The 25,041-nt window shown below is 41.9% G+C and overlaps 1 protein-coding gene across 6 annotated transcripts in view; it reads left to right on the top strand.

The window, feature by feature from the left end:
- glceb (glucuronic acid epimerase b) overlaps positions 1 to 25,041 on the top strand; it is a 137,196-nt gene that overhangs the window by 61,890 nt on the left and 50,265 nt on the right. For 4 of the 6 annotated variants that reach the window (XM_068018124.1, XM_068018122.1, XM_068018125.1 and 1 more), the window contains exon 2: positions 177 to 313. The exons of the other annotated variants lie outside the window; for them this stretch is intronic. The gene's annotated coding sequence lies outside the window, so the exon portion shown is untranslated. The remainder of the gene's footprint in view (positions 1 to 176; positions 314 to 25,041) is intronic. 6 annotated transcript variants of the gene reach the window in all.

Raw genomic sequence — 25,041 nt, 5'->3', positions numbered from 1 at the left:
CGCAGTGGTGGTAAGTTGAATACGGCAGATGTTGACTTGAAACACAATTTTTTTTTTTTGTGTTCTGCCATTATCTGGAAGAGGGGAATGTGAAGAAAGAGGGCTTTTCTCAATTTGACATGTCAGAAGCACAAAATCTAGAATTGTTATTGAACATGTCGTCTTTTTTATTCCAGTGTTCACTATTAGGCTTATCTGGATACGAAACCAAGTTCAGACATCCTTTTTCTGTAACAGAAGTTGAATGTTGCTTTGGGGCTCATCAGTGTAATTTGATGATTTATGGAGTTGATCCAGCGCTAAAGTGAAAAAGGTGAGTTCAGGTTTCCTTTTAGTCTCTGCCACAAAGCTAATACATTAAATCAAAGTGGTAAAATATTGCATTTACAAATACGCCTCTTGCAATTTGGGAATAAAACTCTTGATTCAAGATGGAAAAAGAGAACTATGCAGTATGGCGATAACAGTATGGGACCATGTATAGTAGTATTCTAAACCTGGCAGACCTCTATAAAATGCAAGTACTGAATGTGTTTTCATTTCATTTATAATCATATCTAATTTCTACTGCACTTGAATACACCAAAGACAACAGTGGTCACTGAAGGGAAGGAATTTTTTTGAAGTGTGGAGGTAAAAGACTGCACTGTTTTTGGAAGAGCATCAGTACGTGAAATTATTACTTAGTAGTTAAATAATGACTGGTCTCCAATAGTGGAAGAATCATTCTGTAAAGCGGTGGAATTTGTGGACGTGGATGTATTACTTGGGATAGTTATTCAGATAGGTTGGAGCAAGGTCATGGAAAAATTCGATCATGAAGATTATGATCTTTTAAGTCATTAGGAACTGGTAGAACTGGGGTCATGGGTTTGTCACGGGAGATGTGTTGCAAAGTTCTGGGGTACCTGACATTTGTAGATGGACAGGGGTAGCATAGAGGTGGTTGTAAAAAAAAAAAATCAAAATGCAGCAGATGCAATGAATCTGCAGGAAACAAAAAATTATAAAGCTGGAAGTACTCAGCAAGTCAGGCAGCATCTATGGGGAAAATAGTAGTTCATGTTTCAAGCCTTTGACCCTTCAAGATTAGAATTAACAAAGGGCTAAGGCCTGAATTGTTTGTTTCTTGGCTGCATTTGCTGACAATGCAACCACTAGGTGGTGCAGTACTTGCACATGCACAAATGCAGCCTCGTGCACTGAAATGTCACTGTCTGTGATGATTTTGGCAACTGCCAGTAGCAAAGATGGCGCTGCTCAATTTATCACAAAAACTAAAACAAAGGAAACCCAAATGGCCACAGTGGCTGCGATTGCCACCTCCATCCCACCCCCAACAGTACCCCGCTCCCTTTTGCTATCGCGCTTCTCTTCGCTGCCTCCCGTGCTCGTCTGCTCACCACTTGCTCCCCGCCTCAGCCCCTGCTTCACCCCCCAACCTGTGGGCCCTCGCTCGTGGCCTCGCCGCTTCACCTCCTCTGCTCTGCCTGCGCTCCCTGCTCAATCCCACTTCTGGTCCTCGCTCCCTCACGCTCCTGCTCCCTGCAGCGGGTTGTTTAATGAATTTTATTGCCGATTATTTCTTGACATAAACCTGAATTTTAAACCAGTATTTTAAAAAGAGATTTCTAACATTTTGAAAGTTGGAACAAATAAATCCTGGGAGCTTGTATTCAGCATGAACACCAGCAGAGAACTGCTTCTATGTTGTAAGAAGAGCCAAATCCACAACTTGATCCAGCATCACTTCAGTGAGCTTTGTGTTTAGACCTGTGCCGATATAAAACAACTAGTTTGCTTTTTCGTCTAATTGTTTCGGGAACCTAAATCCAATGGACATTTTGTTTTAATATGAGAATTGTAAATGGATCTGGCTGGTAATGAAATCCTTGGGTCATTATTGTTCTGCACATGTGCGAAGCTGGGAGCGCGCTGATGACGTCGGCGCTGGGCTGCGTTGTCAAGAGTCACTTTGTTATTTTTCCACAGGTGCTACCTGACTTGCTGAGTGTTTCCAACTTTTTCTGTTTTAAAAGTGAATCTTAGAAATGACACTGCACACTGTACTAATCCCCCTCAGTAAGATATTCACTTTTGACCTATCCGTCCTCTCCAACTATCGTGGCACCTCTTTTCTCATCCCAGTTTCATGAACATTTTGTCAACTTTGGCTCAATGGTAGCACTTTCACTACTTCCTCAGATGGTTGTGGGTCCAAGTACCACTCCAGAGACGTGAGCACATAATCCAGGCTGACACATAATTGCAGTATTGCAGTAATGCTGCACTGTCTCAGGTGATGCCTTTCAGATGTGATGTTAAACCAAGGCCCCATCTGAGACCTCTGGTGGATATAAAAATTTCTATGGCAACATTTCAAAGAAGAATAGGGGAGTTCTCCCCAGTGTCCTGGTCATTGGTTTAGTGATGTTAGTTGAGAGATAAATCTATGATTTTGGCAATATCTCATTACTCTTTATGGGCCTTGCTGTGTATAAATTGGCCATCATATTTACTACATTTCAACATTGCAAAAAATATTGATTGTAAAGCACTTTGGGGTGCGCGAGGTCATGAAAGGCACTATATAATTGCAAGTTTGTTCATTCTTGGAGTATTGTTCAACCCAGCATTGAATTTCAAAGCCCACGTCATCATATCCATTACCAAGATTGTTTAATTCCACAACATAGTCTGCCTGCACTATTACTTTTAGTTCCGCCACCACCACTGCTGCTGAAACCATTAGATTCATTCTCCAACATTTTTCCTAGTCCGTCTACTGCCTATAAGGTCCCAATTTGTCCAAAAACTCAACCATGCATATCCAGCTTCGCATTAAGTCCTACTCGCCTTTCATCACTGTCCTCGCTATTCTACATTGTCTCCCTATCCTTCAATTTAAAACCTTTTATCTGCAAAGCCTTTCAACACCCTTTTGCAACATCCTCCAGTCTCGTGCTCCCTTCCTGTGTTCTCTCCTGTACCTTCCAGTCGGTTGACTCTGCTATGTGTGTGCCCCACAGATACTCTTTCATTCTCCCTACATCCTTTGCTTTTTGTCCACCACTCGGTCATAGTGCCTTTAGTTGCCTCAGCCCATACTCTGGAACTCCCTCCTTTTTTAAAACCTGGAGTCCTGTAAGACAAAACCTTCTCATTCTTGACATGATGTTTGTTACTTTATTCCCTTTTTCTATGTTATGATCTCTTTCCCCCCCACCCCCAACCCTATGAAAAGACATTAGATAACTGCAAGTTTAATGGTACTTTTAAATCTTGTGGATGTTGATTTTATGGTACTTTTACCTTCCAGATTCTTTATTTAAAGTGGGGTGTGTGCTGCTATGAAAATTGTAATTTTGCTTTTACTTGGGTTTTTACAACAGTTTGCAGTACAGTTCTGCCAAGCCTATTTTTATAGTTTTTCTTGTTTATTTTTACTGCCACTAAGTAAACTGGACATTTATCTTCTCGGCTGAACTGTTGCCACAGGTTTTTAAAAAAACCTTTTTGAGCCAGATTGTCACTTCTAAGAGTGAAATGTCAGTGAGCAATTCAGCCTGGTAATGAATTAAAGTGCAGAGGTCTGTGACAGCAAAGGATAATGCTTTTTGTGTGGGATGCTTTGGAGAAGGTGCAAAATCTACTACTTCATATAGATTTTTCTGTAGCTATGTGTAGAGTTTAATCTGTTCTGAGAATTCCTCATGAGGAAAAGAAAATCCAGCAGGTTTCAATTTTTACCGCAAATGTAAAACAACATTATTCACATCTGAACATGTTGTAAAGCTGTAATCTGACTGAGGTGTTCAGTCTACATCATCAGGCACAAGAACAAAGCTATAACAATTTCTGAATGTCACCTGAACCTAGATAAGATACTATCTTTGCCTTTTTGATTTTATAATCTGCTTGGCATTGCTTATCTTGATGCAAACCCACCGCTGGAAATGTTGAGATAGTTAGACATTTTTATGTTGGTAAGATGAAAACTGCATTGTGGTTGTACCCAGGAGTTCCAGTCTTGGTTATGCTGTTAGATAGGTCCTGATTAGAGGCCACAATAGGAAAACATGAAGAATTGTTAACCCTAAGTTTGTCTCCACAGATGTTGCATGATGGCTGAGAGTTTCCAGCAATTTTTGATTTTCAGCACCTACTGTATTTTAAGAATTTTGAAGAATTGTTCTGGCTTGTTATGCAGACAACTTAGCAATGAGAGTTGGCTGCAGCTGGCCACCTAACTACAGTTCTGGCACGTGGTATAAGGACAGCTAAACGGGAGCAGGAAAAACACATTTTTATATTTGGCCTGCTGGTGGATTAAAGACCTGAGTAAAGCTCTTTACTTGCTTCCTGTCCTCCCTGGGAATTTGTCGATCTAGTGTAACGGACCAGGAAGATTATGTTGATCTATGGTGTTAATAAATCTGAGATGAGTAGCATGCCGACAATTGACCTCTGTGTTCTTGGGGTTCTGGAGGGAGATATAATCAACTAGGATTCTTGCTCCTGTTTGCCATTTATCAAGCCCTGTTGAAAGTACACATGTTTGCTGCTTGCTGGGTGCAGACAGATTTGGGCTAAATTGTAATGGCCTCAAGTCAAATGCTTATGTTGGTTGCTAACCGACTGAGAAATTGATGATGGGCTTTATTCTTGAACTGATGCAGTCCATGTGATGAAGGTATGCCCACAATGTTGTTGGATAGGATACAGGTTTACTTGTGTTTTTTCCCTTCCTATTTTGTCATCTGGAGCTTCATTAAAATGACTGGCTGTTTATTGAAATAAAAACAAAAAGTGCTGGAAATACTCAGGTCGGTTAGAAAAGAATTCGGTTATAAGCAAGTGAAGGGGAGGGGGGTGGGGGAGAGAACAAAGGGGAAGGGGTTTGATAGGGCAGGAGAGATCAAATAACAAAGCTGTCCTGGGACAAAGGCAAAGAGTGAGTTCATGCTTGTGGTGAAAGACAAAGCATTAGTCCAGAGACTGTTAATAGCGGAATAATGAGCAGCTGTGACTACATGAAAAGCAGGCACATGGTTAAAAAATAAAATATTAGAAAAAGGCCAGTCACACTCTGAAGTCTGGTCACAGACCTGAAACGTTAACTTTGCTACTCTCTCCACAGATACTGCCAGACCTGCTGAGTATTTATTTATTTATTATTTAGAGATACAGCACTGAAACAGGCCCTTTGGCCCACCGACTCTGTGCCGACCAACACTTCTTGTTTTTATTTCAGATTTCCAGCATCTGCAGTATTTTGCTTTTATTATATTGGCTGTTTATTGAACTTTGACAAGTGAATATTGGTGGTCTTATCAGCTGAGACAGTCCCTGTTCTCACCAGATGTCCACGGCCTGGATAGTGATCAGCAGTGGGAACCCTTGTAGTACATGGGATGTGATCTTTAAGCAGAAGAGTAAGGAACAGTTGGCTGTGTCTGAAGTAACGGGTGTTTGTTGAACCATGGAAGTGGAAGAAAAGATGATTGAACAGCATTAGTAACAGGGAGCCAGGTCTTCTACCTTTTTTGTGATTTTTCAATAGTGTAGTGTGTTTTTTCGGTGGAGTGGAAGTCTGATCTGAGCAACTCAAACAAGAAAGTTGGAAGGCGGGTGATGACTAGAACCTTAGGGAAGTGGAAGGTTGGAGGTGGGATGTTAGTTGGAAAGAATGGAGGAATTTATTTTTTGAGGCAGAAGCTGATGGTGGCTTTGAATCATGTTATGGGGGTGGGTGGTTTTCTGAAGAGAAGATGGAGATGAATATTTAATGCTCTCTCGTTCTCTCGCACCCGTTCGCTCTCGCGCCCGTTTCCTCTGTGTTCTTTCAAATGCTTTAGTGAGTTTACAGTAAGTCCAATGTTACATAGCGCTTCAGACAAAATACATTCCCTTGATATGTTGGATTGCATTTTCTGCAGGATTCCTCAATTCAGACAGAGTACAACTAGTGTGCTATACCTGGCTCTCTTGGGATTCTAAATGGATTTAATTGAATTCTGAATCTGCTCTGTGCGTTGGGTAGAGAACAAGCTTACGATGATCGATAATTTATTGTAAAGGTAGAACAAGTAAAAACTTCAGAAACTGCATTTGTATTCACAGAACATCCTGTAAAGTGTAACATTCAGATTCATTAAATTTTAATGTTTGAATACAAGACACTTTTAAAAGATGTTTCCTTTTGAACTACTTTCTTCCTTCGTCAGGTATGTTGAGATACAGTTCCAAGGTCTCTGGCTGCCTTCTACTTCATGTTGTCAGCAAGCTTATTCAGCTCTGGAGAACATATCTGCTGAGCCAATAACCTATTTTCCTGGCTATATAGCAGCTTCATTTCCACTCCCAAGATGGTCAAAAATCATGACCCACATTTCAATGAATTTTCACTCCAAAGTATATTCACTGCCTCCAGGCATTTTTCTGTTAGTAATTTTACTCCAAGTTATCTGAAGGAAAGAAAAGCCAAAATAATGGGTCATTTCAATCTCTGACCATTTAGGCTCCATGCTCTACAATTCTCTCCTCAGCCTCCACATCCTTAAATTCCATCTCTCGATAGCACTATTGATCATCCCTCCTAATAACTGCTTTTTTTGCCTCGACATCCATTTATGTCTGATTACACCTCTCTTGGGATGCCTTTCTATTTACAAGGTGCTATATAAATGCAAGTTGTTGGTCGATCAGTTTGTGAGCAAATAGGGTAATACATAAAAGCAGGATGGTACTAGCCTGAGTTAGAGGGAGGCTCTAATCTACTAGTTGACTGTATGTCCTTCTAGGCAAGGATCTCACAGGTAGCCTTCCTCATGGGAATCATGAACTTGTATTTCTGGGCCAGCCTCTAGTTTCGATCTGCTTCCTTGAATGATGTGCTATCTTGAGATGCTGGTTGAAGATGCATTCACAGTGAAAGACTTTTGTTTTATTCGTTCTTGGGATGTGGGCATCGAGGACAAGATCAGCATTTATTGCAAATCCATGATTGCCCTTGAGAAAGTGGTAGTGAGCTGCCACCTTGATCCGCTGCAGTCCATGTGTTCTAGGTAGGGAACTCCAGGATTTTGACCCAGTGACAGTGAAGGAACGGCAATTATAGTACCAAGTCAAGATGGTGTGTGACTTGGAGGGGATCTTGCAGGTGCTGGTGTTCCAGGCATCTGCTGTTTTTGTCCTTCTAGGTCATAGAGGTTGCAGGTTTGGAAGGGGCTGTTGAAGCCTTGGCGAGTTGCTGAAGCGTGTCTTGTAACAGCAATGCATCCTGCATGTCGGTAGCCTAAGCATGCAGGTAAGTTGTGTTGCAGTATTAGTGTGCAAAGCCATTTTGAGAAACAGCCTTAACTGAGTAGCTTTCTTGGACTACTATCATCGTCTGCATCTCCTGTGAGATCCTACAGGTAGTTGCTCACGCTGATTCTGATCATAAACCCCTGCCAGGCAAACTGCATTGTTTTCCTCTGGTGAGGGTGCCCTCTTGTCAACAAAAGCAACCCTCCTATCATCAATCTCACCTTCCACCCCCCTCTCCTACCTCATACCCTATTTTCTATCCATTTAATGGGAGGGGGAGAGAATGCTTTGCCATTCCAAAAGTTGTTCAATGTCTCTAATTTTTCCTTCCTCACAGTTTCCCTAGTCAGTCAATGGGATCTCCCAGCCTTTGTTTTTGTGTTCCTTGTTATTTTGGATGCCAGCAATTTTTTTCCTTTCACATGAGTCATTTCCCCATTTAAATGAATGTTGTAGACATTTACCATGAAGTGATAATGGCACGTAGTCTCTCTTTCCATCATGTCCACCCTCCTCCATTCTGATAGCTCACGTTGTAAATAATTGACCTGACCCTGGAACTTATAGTGGGGTCAGCTGTTCTGAATGTGGGAAGGTGCAAAGTACACAGTTTATTGTCTGTAGCCAGAGCACCAGGACTGGGCATATATACAACCTTATATGGCCCTGAGGTACCATGAAATCTGTACAGATGGCCCTTGAAGACAAAAAGTTTGCGCACTTCACATATGAATATGATAACCAGCTGTAATATAGTAGTCAAACTGGCAACAACTTGAGTTGGGCAAACATGACTCTGTTTTGGACAAAAGACTTTTTTGGGGGGGGTGGAATTCAAAGCTATAAAATCTGCAGCTATGTGATTTGAATTCCAAACTTATGTCTATTTAAGTGTATATAATTTGAAGTCAATTGCACTGTAATTTGAGACTGGATGCTGAAGTGTAAAGTACTTCTGGTGTGAAGTACTTCAATACCTCTCCCCTCCAACCGCCCTCTCTTCTCTTTTCCCCCCCACCCCCACCCCACTCCCCCAACAACCTATCCTGGCTTTAAAAAATGTCCACATAAACTACATTTGTATAATTTAACACATGAGAAAACTATACTGTTGGTCTCACAAGAAAAAAAGTCAAAATAATGATGCCGTGTCTTGACAAGGTAGTAGATTTGAAATTTTGTGTAAGAACAAGCACTATACTACAACAACAAATATTTATATAGCACCTTTAAGGTAATAAATCGTCCCAAGGCACTTCACAGGAGCATTATAAACCAAAATTAGACACTGAGTCACATAAGACGATATTGGGGCTGATGGTCAAAAGCTTGGTTAAAAGGCAGGTTTTACAGAGTACCTTAAAGGAATAAAGAGAGGTAGCGAATCAAAGGTTTAGGGAGGGAATTCTAGAGCTTAGGGCCTAGCCGGCTGAAGACATGACCACCAATGGCAGCGCAATTAAAATCGGGGATGGCCTCTTTAAAATCGGGATGCTCAAGCACCAGAATTAGATGAGCACAGATATCTGAGGGTTGTGGGGCTGGAGGAGATTAATGATGGGGAGGGGCAACGACATGGAGGGATTTGAAAACGAGGATGAGAATTTTAAAATCAATATATTACTGAAAGTTCTCATGTTCACCTTTTAAGATCTTTATAGTACTTGATATTGAAGCATACATTTGTAATTCTCATCTTTTAAATCTGTTTTATAGCTGAGAATTTAAAATATTTTTGGTTTGCTTCCTTTTTTTTTGCAGCTGGAAAAGTGTTGCCCCAAGATACTAATTTAAAAGCTGCATTCCCCTACAATTCTTCAGTAAAACTCAACACTACTCATAAGGGGCCAACAAAATTCCGAGGAGCAAAATAGTGAAGGCGTTTGAAAAATTAAAATTAATCTTATTCCTACTGCTAACGTGAATTATTTTTAAAGCAAATTGCTGTCACACTTGTGGCAGTGTGTTCAACAGTCTCAAACTGGCATTGATTTCCCTTGCATTAAATTCCCAATAAATTGCAGTTAGTGTGCCTATTTATATATTCATGTGCAAAGTGATGTACCATGTTTTAGCCTCCAACAATCAAATGTGAGTGGCATAATTAAATTAATGTAGTTGTGGATCAGTATTGTAACTCATTCAAGAAAAACTGTGGTGGGTGCAAAGAAAGGGTGTATATATAATTGTAGGTCTTTTGTTTAGTTATTTCATTCCTGGTTGCTATACTAATTGAGTTGAGCATGGGCACACACTACAGACTGGTGTTAGAATGGGCATGCTTGCAAGACTCACTGTTAACAAAGTATCCTTGGTTGTAATGATTTCAAAAATTGAGACTTACGAATGATTAAGGAGCCTGACTGACTCTGTTTGGGGGGTGGGGGGGTGGGAAATCTCTGAAATATTTAGTTCCTTCTGCTCATAGCATTGTTTCTGATAACCTGACACTGCTTATGTTAGTGATAATATAAGGCTAACCAATAAGAGTCATTTAAAAGCTATAGTTGATTCACACAGTCAGTATCTTTGGATCAAAATTCCAAGAAGACTTCAGAGAAAAGTGAATTGTTTTTGAGATAAATAAAATCATTTTATGTAGGCTGTACCTCCAGCAAGCTTCCACAACAACGATCACTCAACTCTATGGCACTGGTTGAAAAAATGTTATTGCACACTTGTCAGCAGCTGCCACAGTTTGGTTATTATTTGTGCCATTAGCAAAGATTTTAATAACAGTACCCATCTGGTGATTAGGTTAGATTTATTGGACCGTACCTTAAATGGACTTGTAATTATGACAGCAATTTTCACAGAGGCTGCTCACTGTTTTGAGTGATGTGCCAAGTAACTAGCTGTGGGGAAACAAACTCAATCCCAACAATGAATGAAATTCAATTGTTGTTAGAGCTCTTAATTGTCAGTAAAAACCATATGGTGGCAGACCACTGCATTTTGGTTCAGCATTTTAGAAATATTGCAATGTTTGTTTGAGGCTGACAATATTATACTTGTTCATAACCCAATTTAATAAGTAAAGTCACAGATCATGGGTATGTATGCAAGACTTACGTGCACAAAAAGCAGCTTGGATGACAAACATCTTGCATCATCTAACAAGGTGTGAAATTATGGCTCTTTGTGCAATGCTTCCAGTCTTGAGCTAAATCTATGATTTGTTCTTGGAGATAATGTATAGTACAATACCCAAGTATTATAAAATGTACCAAGAAAAATGGTCGTGTAGTTTTATAATGATGCATATACTAAAGAAGGGTCTAATTTCAGACACTACAGCTGTTTCTGATGAACAAAGATCTCAAAAATATGTAATTATTGAGACCATAGCTTCATCATGATGTGATCTATTTAATTTATTGACTCATTAATGAAAATGATCCCAGACCTTAATAAATCAATAAAGGTGATATTAATGCTCGGTCAGTGTAGGTCAACAGCACAATTAGGAAATATTAAAACTTTTCTGAAGGCTTCTAGAGACAGGATATCATTAGTGCATTGTTCTCTCCATGCTGATATATCTGCTCCAGTGTCATCATCTTCTTTGGCCTCCTTATCTCGAGAGACAATGGATAAGCGCCTGGAGGTGGTCAGTGGTTTGTGAAGCAGCGCCTGGAGTGGCAGGCTCTTCCACAGGTGCTGCAGAGAAATTTGTTTGTCGGGGCTGTTACACAGTTGGCTCTCCCCTTGCACCTCTGTCTTTTTTCCTGCCAACGACCAAGTCTCTTCGACTCGCCACACTTTAGCCCCGTCTTTATGGCTGCCCGCCAGCTCTGGCGATCACTGGCAACTGACTCCCACGACTTGTGATCAATGTCACAGGATTTCATGTCGCATTTTCAGATGTCTTTAAAGCGGAGACATGGACGGCCGGTGGGTCTGATACCAGTGGCGAGCTCGCTGTACAATGTGTCTTTGGGGATCCTGCCATCTTCCATGCGGCTCACATGGCCAAGCCATCTCAAGCGCCGCTGACTCAGTAGTGTGTATAAGCTGGGGATGTTGGCTGCCTCGAGGACTACTGTGTTGGAGATACGGTCCTGCCACCTGATGCCAAGTATTCTCTGGAGGCAGCGAAGGTGGAATGAATTGAGACATCGCTCTTGGCTGACATACATTGTCCAGGCCTTGCTGCCATAGAGCAAGGTACTGAGAACATAGGCCTGATACACTCGGACTTTTGTGTTCCGTGTCAGTGCACCATTTTCCCACACTCTCTTGGCCAGTCTGGACATAGCAGTGGAAGCCTTTCCCATGCGCTTGTTGATTTCTGCATCTAGAGACAGGTTACTGGTGATAGTTGAGCCTAGGTAGGTGAACTCTTGAACCACTTCCAGAGCGTGGTCGCCAATATTGATGGATGGAGCATTTATGATGTCCTGCCCCATGATGTTCATTTTCTTGAGGCTGATGGTTAGGCCAAATTCATTGCAGGCAGCAGCAAACCTGTCGATGAGACTCTGCAGGCACTCTTCAGTGTGAGATGTTAAAGCAGCATCGTCAGCAAAGAGGAGTTCCCTGATGAGGACTTTCCGTACTTTGGACTTCGCTCTTAGACGGGCAAGGTTGAACAACCTGCCCCCTGATCTTGTGTGGAGGAAAATTCCTTATACTCCAGTATACTCCTATGGAAAATTCGGCTTTGAAAGTGAGTGTTTGGATTAGAATCTTATGTATTTTAGTCATTAAAGATATTTGACAATTTAATCATGTTAATTCTGTCATTTATTGCTGGCGTTTAAAGCTGCATCATTTCACAATTCTCTTGAAGTCCTTCGTAAAATAACTCTAAAATTATTCCAGTTATATTTGATGATGCAAGGTGAACTTTTCTGTTGTAGTTTTCCATTTTAGAGATGACAAGCAAACTGTATGGGATTGACATCTGATGAGCCTAGTCATGGTGATGGATTGGAGAGCTCCAAATGTGAACAATTCAACTCCTTTTTGATATTGCATTGGTGGTGAGATGGTTGTTCCAAATTGCAGTTAGTTAGATTTTTTTCTTTTTTAAAACTCTACTCACCTGTTTTTCCTTATCCTGTAGGCATTGACTCCTTGCTATAGTTTCAGAGATGTAGGTTGTCCTCTGGTACCTTCCTCAAGTATTCATGTGTGAATATCGGCAAAAAGTGCAGCAGACTAACTAAATGTAAAGGGCGTTGCAGCAAAGCCCCATTTTGACATTGCCTAACATTAACACACATGCATACATCCAGCTGGATGACTGTTGGCAACCTGGGGGAGTCTGGCTGTCTCTTTTCTTCCCTATTCCCAAACCCGGATGCTTGAGTCAATTGCAATTCTCTGCCAAATATTGGCTAATTTATTATGGATCCGAGGTTGTATCTGCAGTCCTCCTTGGTCTGTATGGCTCAGCTACTTGCTGGTCCATCAGGGAAGCTAGATGTTCTAAAGAACATTGTGGGGTAGTACAGCTTTAAATGAGAACAGGGTAGCAATATTAAAGCGAATGTAATTTTGCATAATGGTGGAGAGAGATATATATGTGTATATACATTTTTAAAATATATATTTATTTGGCATTTTCTGTTCACATTGTCAGTAATTAGTTTCAAGTGCTGCTGGTGTTTGCCTACCACTGCAGAATACTGGTTGGCATTTGGATGATCAGTAGTTTAGTAGCTGTCACCCAAAAAAGTGTTTCTTCAGCTCGTGATTCAAAATAAAAGGGCAACCACCCTTAAGATATATAGATATCCAATTGCATTATTGTATCTTCCAGAATTTGAGTTTTTTTTAACTCTTAGATGCCACCAGCTCAAAGGAAATTCATGTCTTGCATACCAGATGATAAGTTTGTTTATATGCTGACATACATGCTAATATTACAGCATTAATTTTTATTGGCTTTAGGATTTTTACAGTCAGGTAAAGCAGCATTTAAAAGATAATCCAGTATAGAAATTTTACTAAAATCATCTGTCGAAAATAAGCAATACAAATACAATTTTAATTAGAATTTTTTTAACCTATTACAATGCAATTTACTATGTCTGTTCCCCATTCTTTTTCTCAACTTGTATGCAGTCCTAACCTTTTTTTCACCTAGTTTATTTTTTCAATCCCTATTTCTTTTATAGAAATAACATTTAAAACTCCCCTCTTGCTTCCTTCCTCTTCATTCTCACTGTTTTATTTTGGAAGTGAGCAGTTATTTTCCATTGCCAGCTTTAAAAGACTTTTTCAGACATTCGAGCACAAAATGTAAATATTCCAATAGTCAATATACAATGTCCAAAACTCGTCAAAGGCAATAACAGCTCTACTAAGAATGTTTACTACTAAATCACCCTCAACCTGACTGCATCTGGCTAAACAAACTAAAGCTGGGACATAACCTGGATTAAAATTGAGACCTATAAATTAGTTCTGAAACTAGAGTGAAGTGGAGGGCTGTAACATAGAGTCAGAGAGTTATACAGCACAGAAACAGACCCTTGAGCCCACTGTGAACATGCACTGAGTTCAGAGAATGGGTTGTAGCCCCTGGAAATCTACTCCATTCTTATTGCACATAATGAATTTTAAAGCTTGCATTTTCTTAATTTCTGGTTCTAGACGAAGGGATAATGCTGGCAATTTTAAACATATTACTTATCATGAGTGATGAATCACTGCTTCCCCCTCTACTACCTTCAAAGCAATTATTTAGCGATTTGTAAATTAATTTTATATGGAGAACAATGGACATCTGAGTGACTTGAAGCAGTAATCAGAGGATTTTAGATAACTGGAGTAGCCATATAAATACCGTGGCTGCAAGAGCAGGTCAGAGGCTAGGAATCCTGAGGCGAGTAACTCACCTCCTGACTCCCCCAAGCCTGTCCACCATCTACAAGGCACAAGTCAGGAGTGTGATGGAATACTCTCCACTTGCCTGGATGGGTGCAGCTCCAACAACACTCCAGAAGCTCGACACCATCCAGGACAAAGCAGCCCGCTCGATTGGCACCCCATCCACAAACATTCACTCCCTCCACCACCGACGCAAAGTGGCAGCAGTGGCATCTACAAGATGCAATGCACCAAGGCTCCTCAGACAGCACTTTCCAAACCCGCAACCTCTACCAACTAGAAGGACAAGGGCAGCAAATGCATGGGAACACCACCACCTGCAAGATCCCCTCCAAGACACACACCATCCTGACTTGGAACTATATCATCGTTCCTTCACTGTCGCTGGGTCAAAATCCTGGAACTCCCTTCTTAACAGCACTGTGGGTGTACCTACCCCAAATGGACTGCAGCGGTTCAAGAAGGCAGCTCACCACCACCTTCTCGAGGGCCATTAGGAACGGGCAATAAATGCTGGCCTGGCCAGCGATGCCCTTTTCCCATGAATGAATAAAAAAAAAATCTGAAATTTCAAGAGCAAAGCTAAAGTTTTTGCATAATTTTTACTGCTTTTAAAATTCCCATTTTTATAATGCATTCTATGAAGTTTGAGGATGGATTATTTGTAGGATTCCTTAATCCTTCAACATAAATGTAATTGATAGGATACCCATCACCAAAAGTTTTAAGTTCAAGTGGTAATTCACAGTTGGTTATTAGAATATAAAAGTCCATGTGTATTAAAAAGCTAGAAATGTTGACAAAAATTTAATAAAGGGTCTGTAGATGGGGGAGTATGCATTAATTGCAATATCATTGTGCATTGTGCTTATCATACTGAAGAGATTATATATATATAAACTGAAATAATACCAATTGCAGAGTGATCCCTGTGGCGTCATGGTGAAGTACTTTTAGTGTTTCCTATTCTTAAATGCAAAATTCTCTCCATGTATAATATCATAGAAACCTGGCATCCTGGTACAATTCCTGTCCATTTTTTCCACTGGAAATTCCTGTGTCCCTATTTATAACGGAAATTCCCCTATAAACTAGTCACTAATTTATACTCTCTCCAGTTTCGTACCTCTCTCCTGTACTACTTTTCAACCAACTCCACTGCTCAGTTTTCCCTAATTGCCATACGTTTATATATTTAAATATAATGGCGTAATTATATATGAAAAATGACAATTACTTGTGTGTTCAACTGAAGGCTACACTTGAAATGACACCTCCCTACGTCATGTGATACCATTGATGAACAGCTAGTGGATAAGAAAAATATAAAGTATAAAGAAAATGCTGAAAACTCTCAGCAGGCCAGGCAGTATTTGTGGAGGGAGAAACAGAGTCAATGGGCTGAATTTTCTGCCAACCCAGCAGGTCGGATGGTGGCTTGGGGGCGGCGTAAAATGGAGCAGGAAGCCCCGCTGCCACCTCTGGTCAACTTTACGTCGGGGGGCGGGGGAAGGAAGAAATGGCCTACCTGCCCGAGGCCAGTCAAGACCTTTAAGTAGCCACTTAAGGGCCCTCTCCCACCTCCCCGGGTATTTTACCCATGGCAAGTGGGCGTCCGGGAGACATGAAAGGCCACCCAGCGATAGCTACCGGCCTTTCCGCGCGCCGGGGCGAGGGGTGCCATGGTGGTCAGGCACAGATTGAGGGCCCCCTCCCAACAACTACCCTTGTCTCGCTGCCACAACCGATCACCAGTGGAAGCTGCGTGTGATTTGAATGCTGTTTAAAGAGGCTCGCCTTGTGACGATGAGGTCCAGCTGGTGCCAACGACGTGATCTTGGGTGCCTCCAAGCAACCTGGTGACAGGGTTTAGTATGAAAGAACGAGTTGGTGATGCAGAGGTTGTGATAGGTACACAATGCAAGCAGTCTCTGTCCATTCTCATTCATCCTTCCAATGCCATAGCGCCCAAGGCAGGTGAGCCATGAGTCATGGTCGGCCCCAACCCTGGCATTGAAGTTCCCCAGCAGGAACAGCTGTTCGGTATTGGGGATGCTACCAATGATATAATGGAGTTCCTCGTAGTACAGGTCTTTAACTTCAGTTGGGGAGCAGAGTGTTGGAGCATAGATGCTGAGTAAGTGTACTGGACCAGAGGCGGTGAGCAGTCAGATGGACCGTATGCCTTCGTCAGCAGATGTGGTCTCTTCAGACTACTTGCAAAGATCGGATGTCCACCAAAGCTACTAAGTATCATCACCTCGTTCCATGACAATATGAAAGGCACAATTCAGCATAGTGGCGCCTCATCAGACCCCTTTCCTATCCTGAGTGGTGTGAAACAGGGCTGTGTTCTCGCACCTACACTGTTTGGGATTTTCTCCCTGCTTCTCTCGCATGCGTTCAAGTCTTCAGAAGAAGGAATTTTCATCCACACAAGATCAGATGGCAGGTTGTTCAACCTTGCACGTCTAAAAGCGAAGACCAAAGTACAGAAAGTCCTCATCAGGGAACTCCTCTTTGCTGACGCTGCCTTAACATCCCACACTGAAGAGCGTCTGCAGAGACTCATCGACAGGATTGTGGCTGCCTGCAACAAATTTAGCCTAACCCATCAGCCTCAAGAAAACGAACATCATGGGACAGGACGTCAGAAATGCTCCATCCATCAATATTGGCGACCACGCTCTGGAAGTGGTTCAAGAGTTCACCTACCTTGGCTCAACCATCACCAGTAAACTGTGTCTCGATGCAGAAATCAACAAGCGCATGGGAAAGGCGTCCGCTGCTATGTCCAGACTGGCCAAGAGAGTGTGGGAAAATGGTGCACTGACACGGAACACAAAAGTTCGAGTGTGTCAAGCCTGTGGCCTCAGTACCTTGCTCTACGGCAGCGAGGCCTGGACAACATATGTCAGCCAAGAGCGACTCTCAATTCATTTCATCTTCGCTGCCTCCGGAGCATCCTTGGCATCAGGTGGCAGGACCGTATCTCCAACACAGAAGTCCTCGAGGCGGCCATCATCCCCAGCCATACACCCTACTGAGCCAGTGGTGCTTGAGATTGCTTGGCCATGTGAGCCACATGGAAGATGGCAGGATCCCCAAAGACACATTGTACAGCGAGCTTGTCACTGGTATCAGACCCGCCGGCCGTCCATGTCTCCCCTTTAAAGACATCTGCAAACGCAACATGAAGTCCTGTGACATTGATCACAAGTCGTGGGAGTCAGTTGCCAGTGATCGCCAGAGCTGGTGGACAGCTATAAAGGCGGGGCTAAAGTGTGGCGAGTCAAAGAGACTTAGTTGGCAGGAATAAAGACAGAAGCACAAGGGGAGAGCCAACTGTGTAACAGCCCCGACAACCCATTTTATCTACAGCACCTGTGGAAGAGTCTGTTACTCTAGAATTGGCCTTTATAGCCACTCCAGGCGCTGCTTCACAAACCACTGACCACCTCCAGGCGCTTACCCATTGTCTCTCGAGACAAGGAGGCCAAAGAAGAAGAAGAATTAAGTTATATCCTTCATTTATTTGAAGGTCTCTAACAAGGCAGGGATTGGTGTTGACGGATACATCAGGTGTTTCATGGATCAACTATGTGGCATGGCATGGCATTGCCTATCTTGGTTAATAGAGTGGCACAGCATGACCACATCAAGATCCTACCAGGATTGTGATGTGGAATCAGTTTGGGTGGAAATAAGGAATAGCAAGGGGAATAAGTCACACATGTCTATAGGCCCCTGCAGCAAGTAATTGAGAAGGCAAATTGAATTTTGGCCTTTATTGCTAGGGGGTTGGAGTTTAAAAATAGGGAAGTCTTGTTACAACTGTACAGGGTGATGGTGAGGCCGCACCTGGAGTACTGTATACAGTTTTGGTCCCCGTATTTAAGACCGGGTAATACTGGCATTGGAATCTCAAAAGAGATTCACCTTGGCTGATTCCTGGGATAAATGGGTTGACTTATCAAGAATGGCTAAACTGGTTAGGCCTTTATTCATTGGAGTTTAGAAGAATGAGGGGTGATCTTATTAAAAGTTACAAAATTCTGAGGAGGCTTGGCAAGTTAGATGTTGAGAAGATGTTTCCACTAGTGGGGGAGTCTCGAATTAGGGGACATAGTTATAGAATAAGGGCATGCTCATTTAAAACTCAGATACAAAGGAATTTCTTGTCTCAGAGGGTAGTGAATGTCTGGAGTTCTCTACGCCAGAGAGTTGTGGAGGCTAGATCACAAAGTATTTAAAGATGAGGTAGATATATTTTTGAAATAGCGGGGAGTTGAGGGCTATGAGGAGCTGGCGAGAAAGAGGAGTTGAGGTCTGGGACAGATCAGCCATGATCTTCTTGAATGGTGGGGCAGGTTTGAGGGGCTGAATGGCCTACTCCTGCTCCTTTTTTCATATGTACCATTGATTGTCCCCACCATCCATATAACCTTAACGCTACTACCCTTTCTGGCACCCTCCCCACACAAAGGGTGACTAGAGTGCCATTGCTCCTTCACACACCCAAACAAATGCAGAGCGTACACTGTTTACAGAGGGTGGGTACACAGTACTTCCCTTCATGCCTGCAGAGCTTTGCCTCCAGTAATCCCAGACTCCCTCCCTCCTCCCTTTTTAAGAATGCAGAGCTGAGACCCCTGTAAATCTCCACTTACCTTCACTGTCCTGTACTCCTGCTTCTGTTGTCCCGTCTGGTTTTCTGTTCGTGAACGGGACAGCACGCGACTGCCACCGGTTCTACATAAAATGAAGTGCAGAGCGAGAGGCGGCGGGATGCATAGTCTGCAGAGGTAAGTAGTGTTTTATATATTCTAAATGGGTGCAGCTGCCAAGCAGCGGGTTGGGGGCAGTACAGAGGTCCCCCCCGCCACTACTAGTCTGTGGCAGGCCCTTCTCGACGTCGCAGGTTGAGGCGGGCCTCTCCCTGCAGAATTTTACCGGCTCCCGCGGCGTCGAGGGGCTGGTGCAATTCAGCCCTGCATGTCTAAACCTAGGCAGACTGTGTACCACACGAATAGTGTGTTGAATGCTGTAATGTGTCTTTCTTGTGCTTGCTAACACACTATTTCTATTGCTGTATAATAATCTTCCGCTGTGATGACAACATTTTTCTTTCGAATAACTAAATTGTTTTTGAAAATTAGATTTGGGAGAGGGGCTTTACAGGCACTGTGAATACTTGCAAATGGACGGACATGTTTCCTTTCAGAAGTTGAGTTGCACTTGGCCATGCATCAGTGTGCCCATGGACAGTTAATGTATGTAAATTGTGTATGTGCGTGGGTATAGAGAGGTGTTTGATATACCCCTCTCAGAAATGTGACCATTGCAGAACTATTGGGCCCAGTCTTGCTAGGAAAATAACAGTATGTTAACGATGCAAGCCGTTATCAACATGCAAATTGGCCCGCAAATTCTGGGGATTAAGATAGGTTGTCAATTTTCGGAACTTGCTGGCCGATTTACATAGCTGCACCGTAAGCTTCTCTCAAATGGTACCTCGCCCTTAGCCTTCTCATTATTTTTAAGAACTTGCTAGATTTACACATTAATTTCTCATTAAACTCGCTGCAGAAAGTTAAGTCTGGTAATTAAGAGCACGAGTATCCCAAGCGGGTGGGAATATCACCAAACTATGCTATCCCAGAGTCCACACTCCAGGAGATAAGAATGTGCAGAACTTGTCCTGCCATCGATTCTTCTTCCTACCAGGCTTCAAGTTCTAGCCTACAGTCTTTGAAGTCATTCTTAATTGGTCACTGTTTGGCTCTCCTGATTGCTCAGTAGATAGATGCTGGTTTGGTACTTGAGTATATAGACCAGAAAGATGGGCTGGAATTTTACGCCCTCCCACAGGAGCGGGATGGGGGGGGAGGGGGCAGTAAAATTGAGCGGGAGGCGAGGAGTGCTGTTCCCGATGCCTTTCTGCCACCGCTGCAGTTTTACGCAGGGCGGCAGCAAGAAATGGCCCGCCTACCCCAGGTCAATCAAGACCCTTAAGTGGCTAATTAAGTGTTTTACCAGCGGCGGGCAGGTAGATCAGGCCCCCAGAAAGTTGCCAGGTAAAACCTGGCGGCCTTCTTGAGGGCTGACGGGGGGGGGGGGTCCCTCCTGATTAGGCCACCTTGTGCCCCACGGAGGCAACCCCAAACGTCCCCACTGAAGTGAAGTCTTTTCTTTTCCCCCTCCCCCTTTGCCTTGCCAGGGCCCAGCCGATTGTCCCCGGCAAGGCCCCAAAAATTTAGCGTGTTTCTGGGGCCGTTGACCCTCTTGCTGCTACGACTGGTAGCAGTGCCAGCAGTGGCCACTGCTACTGGTGGCACTGCTGGGATTGAGAGCTGCTGGCCTACTGAGTGGCCGGCAGCTCCATTAGGTGGGACTTCCTGCCTCAGAGGTGTAAGTTCCACCCAAGGCCAATTAAGGGCCTGGGGAGTGTAAAATCCCAGCATGCCTCCCCAGGCCTGGCAGAGGCAGCTTTCTGCTGACTTTTTGGTGGGTGGGCAGAGCTTCCGCCCAACATAAAATTCTGGCCATGATGAGTACACTGCGAAGATGACTTAATTGATGAAGCACTCTTGATTTTAATTAATTTGATTTTGAGAGCATAGATAACAAAGAATCGCTTCCACAGTTTAGTAGATAATAACTTGGGTATAGACTCCAAAATATTAAGAGGAGGAAGGAAAAGTTTTTTTTTCCCTGCTGGGTTATTAGAATAAGATTATTATACCACAATTGGCTGTTGAGACAGAGCCTTCAATATTATTTCAAAGGAGATTGGTTAAGTGTTTGAAAAGGATGTGGGCAAGAGCCAGAAATAGAATTGCAGTAGATAGCCCTAGTTCAAGAGCTAACCTTGATGCAGGCTCATTTCCTGTCATTTCTGATTCTGATTGTGATTAGTGATTGCTGTTTTTAAAGTCAAATAGTTTAGCAGTGATGCAGATTTCAGACTAAAAATTTTTATTTTGTGACTTTTAGTTTTATTTTTCATCCCTGAACTTTGAACTGTATTTGACTTGACAGCTTCTGTACTTTTTACACCATATAATTAGTCATGTAGCAAAGCCTCGGCAGTGATCATATATTGATTTCAAAGTCTAATGGAATGACTAGCTCACTGAAATGAGCCCACAGCTAGCTGCCAAAATAGATCGACACTGTTAACTGATCTAACTACAGAGTCTTGGTTGTGTTGTCAGTTCGGAATAACATTACATTTTCATCCTGTCTTGTGATGAGATGATAGAAATGTTTACTATTGGTGCCTCAGACAAAATTTCAATTACTGGTAAAATAGAGCTGTCTAGGTGAAACTTGGACAAACTTTTTTTTAAAACTTTGAAACCAGGAAGGAGTCAGAGCAGGAGCAGGAATTTTTATTATTTTGTTAATATTTGATTTTGAACTATATGTTTGCAAACTAAAAAGACTTACCAAATAATTTCATAAAAATAAAGCTGTTTTATAGTACTCATTACATTCAATCTGTTTGTACGCTTTGGATGGGAAGAGGTCATTTTGGTTTTTTTTATTGTATTCTGTAAATGTAGAACACTATTTAGTGGCATTACTGTTCGACAGTGGCACAAGAACATACGAATTAGCAGCAGGAGTGGGCCACTTGGCCTCTCGAGCCTGCTCCACCATTCAACAAAATCATGGCTGATCTGATTGTAACCTCAACTCCACATTCCCGCCTATCCTCAATAACCTTTCACCCCCTTGCTTATCAAGAATCTATCTACCTCTGCCTTAAAAATATTCAAAGACTCTGCTTCCACCACCTTTTGAGGAAGAAAGTTCCAAAGACTCATGACCCTCATAGAAATAATTTCTCCTCATCTCTGTATTGAATGGGCGACCCCTTTTTTTAAGCAGTAACCCCGAGTTCTAGATTCTCTCAAGAGGAAACATCCTTGTCACATCCACCTGTCAAGACCCCTCAAAATCTTATGTTTCAATCAAGTCGCCTCTTACTTTTCTAAATTCCAGCAGATACAAACCTAACCTTTCCTCATAAGACAACCCGCGCTTTGCAGCTATTAGTCTAGTAAACCTCCTCTGAACTTCTAATGCATTTACATCCTTCCTTAAATAACGAGACCAATACTGTACACAGTACTCCAGATGTGGTCTCACCAATGACTTGTATAACTGAAGCATAACCTCCCTACTTTTGTATTCAATTCCCATCGCAATAAATGATAACATTCTATTAGCTTTCCTAATGACTTGCTGTACCTGCATGCTAACCTTTTGTGATTCATGCACTAGGACACCCAGACACCTCTGCATCTCAGAGCTCTGCAATCTCTCACCATTTAGATAATATGCTTTTTTATTCTTCCTGCCAAAATGGACAATTTCACATCTTCCCACATTATACTCCATTTCCCAGATCTTTGCCCACTCACTTAACCTATCTATAATCCCTTTTGTAGCCTCCTTGTGTCCTCTTCACAACTTCCTTTCCTACCTATCTTTGTGTCATCAGCAAATTTAGCAACCATACCTTTGGTCCCTTCATCCAAGTCATTTATATAAATTGTAAAAAGTTGAGGCCCCAGCACTGATTCCTGTGACACACCACTCGTTACATCTTGCCAACCAGAAAATGACCCATTTATACCTACTCTTTCCTGTTAGCTAGCCAATCTTCTATCCAGGCCAATATGTTACCCTCTACACCATGAGCTTTTATTTTCTGCAATAACCTTTTGATGTGGCACCTTTGTCAAGTGCCTTCTGGAAATCTAAGTACAGTACATCCACTGGTTTCCCCTTTATTCACAGCACATGTTACATCTTCAAAGAATTCCAATAAATTAGTTAAACATGGTTTCCCTTTCACAAAACCATGTTGGCTCTGCCTGATTACCTTGAATTTTTCTAAGTGCCCTGCTCCAACATCTTTAATAATAGGTTCCAACATTTTCCCTATGACAGATGTTAAGCTAACTGGCCTGTAGTTTCCTGCTTTCTGTCTCCCTCCCTTTTTGAGTAAAGGAGTTACATTTGCTATTTTCCAATCTAATGGAACCTTCCCCAAATCTACAGAATTTTGGAAAATCAAAACCAACATATCAACTATTTCACTAGCCAGTTCTTTTAATACCCTAGGATGAAGTCCATCAGGATCCGGGGACTTGTCAATCCGCAGCTTCAACAGTTTGCTCAGCACCACTTCCCTGGTGATTGTAATTTTCTTCCCTCCCTTAATTTCCTGATTTACAGCTATTTCTGGGATGTTACTATGGTAAAGACAGATGCAAAATACCTGTTCAATTCATCTCATTTTCCTTTTATTAATTCCCCAGACTCTCTCTATAGGACCAATGCTCACTTTGTTAACTCGTTTAAAAATATCTGTAGAAACTCTTACTATCTTTCTTTACATTTCCAGCCAGCTTTCTCTCGTACTCTTAATTTTCCCTCCTTATTAATCTTTTAGTCATTCTTTACTGCTTATATTCTGTCCAATCTTCTGACCCGCCACCCATCTTTGTACAATTATATGCTTTTTCTTAAAGTTTGATGCTATCTTTTAACTTTTTTAGTTAACCACGAATGATGGGTCCTTCCCTTCGAATTTTTCTTTCTCATTGGAATGTGAAGTGGTAGTTATTCTTGTATGAAATGTAAAAAAACAAATTGGTTCAGAGAGGCGAACAGATGTATTGTAATTATTCCATTAAGGTGTTTAACACTTTAAATAGCTATTTTAGAGGCAGTTCTTTCTCTGTTAGTCTTGTCTCCTTTTGTCAAATGCAGAACTGTTTCAGGTGGCATATCCTCTATCTTTATGCATACCGTACCATTGTTATGTTAAATATGTAACTGCCTTAGCAACAACCTGCAGGTACATGGTTTTAGCATTAACACTAATTTTGGCACAAATGGAGAAACATAACCAGAAATTTCTTGGTCTATATAGAGCTGTTCACACCAGGCAGTGCATTTACCCACTGGGACATGACAAGAGTTCACTGGTGCCAAGCTAATATTTTTATTTGCTACTTCTAAGTAGAGTATTTAAATGTCATACGAAATTGTTCACCATTGTACTTTCTCCTTTGAGACAAAATGTGTAGATTACCTACGGACTTTAAACTGGTTCTGGAATGTTTTTTGCAGCTGACCTCTTAAGTACTATAACAATGTACTCAAGTGGATTAGTGCTTTTTTAGATTTTTTGTACTTGAGTGAATAATTGCTTGGACAAGCAGTAAAATCAACCTCTGCTCCCATGGAATAAATTGATGTGTGTTTGAAACCTATGGAGGCCGATTTCCACTTGCGATTTTTGTTGTCTGGGTTTGGGGGAAAATGTTACTAAATTTCTCCAAAATGCAACTGTTGCTATATACTAGCTTGTACTGCCTGCTGATTATGATGGAAATGTATTAACGTGAATTATTTTGCTTATTTAAGTGTTGCATTACTCCCTTGATTTGACGCACTGTTCCAGGCTGGCCAAGATAATGTACGGTTTAATGTGCTCTCTGGACTGAGATTAGCTTTATGTACATGTGTTTTGGTCTTAACAGATCAGAATTTGCTTCATTGGAGGCTTTTGCATGAAAACTTTCTTGTCAATGAATCTGGCCCAAAACATGAGTAAGCCAAGCTTGTATTACAATACCTGGATGTGGCTCTGAAAATTAAACTGCAGAAGTAGAACTAGGGGACATGGGCTCAAACAAGTAAAATGTAATTTTTAGCATTGATGCCAAGAAATTCTTCAAGGAATAAACTTGCAAATAGAGTCATGGGAGCAAAAATCCTGAAATCATCAAAGAAACGGTCAGATGCTACAGTAGGGTGACATTACGATCTACCTGGATGGGTGAAATGGAATGAACGGAATAGTCT

The sequence above is a fragment of the Heterodontus francisci genome, chromosome 38 (assembly GCF_036365525.1).
Source record: "Heterodontus francisci isolate sHetFra1 chromosome 38, sHetFra1.hap1, whole genome shotgun sequence".
Classification (NCBI taxonomy): domain Eukaryota; kingdom Metazoa; phylum Chordata; class Chondrichthyes; order Heterodontiformes; family Heterodontidae; genus Heterodontus; species Heterodontus francisci.
The sequence above is the reverse complement of the archived record's forward strand: the minus strand, read 5'-3'. Positions and strand labels throughout refer to the sequence as shown.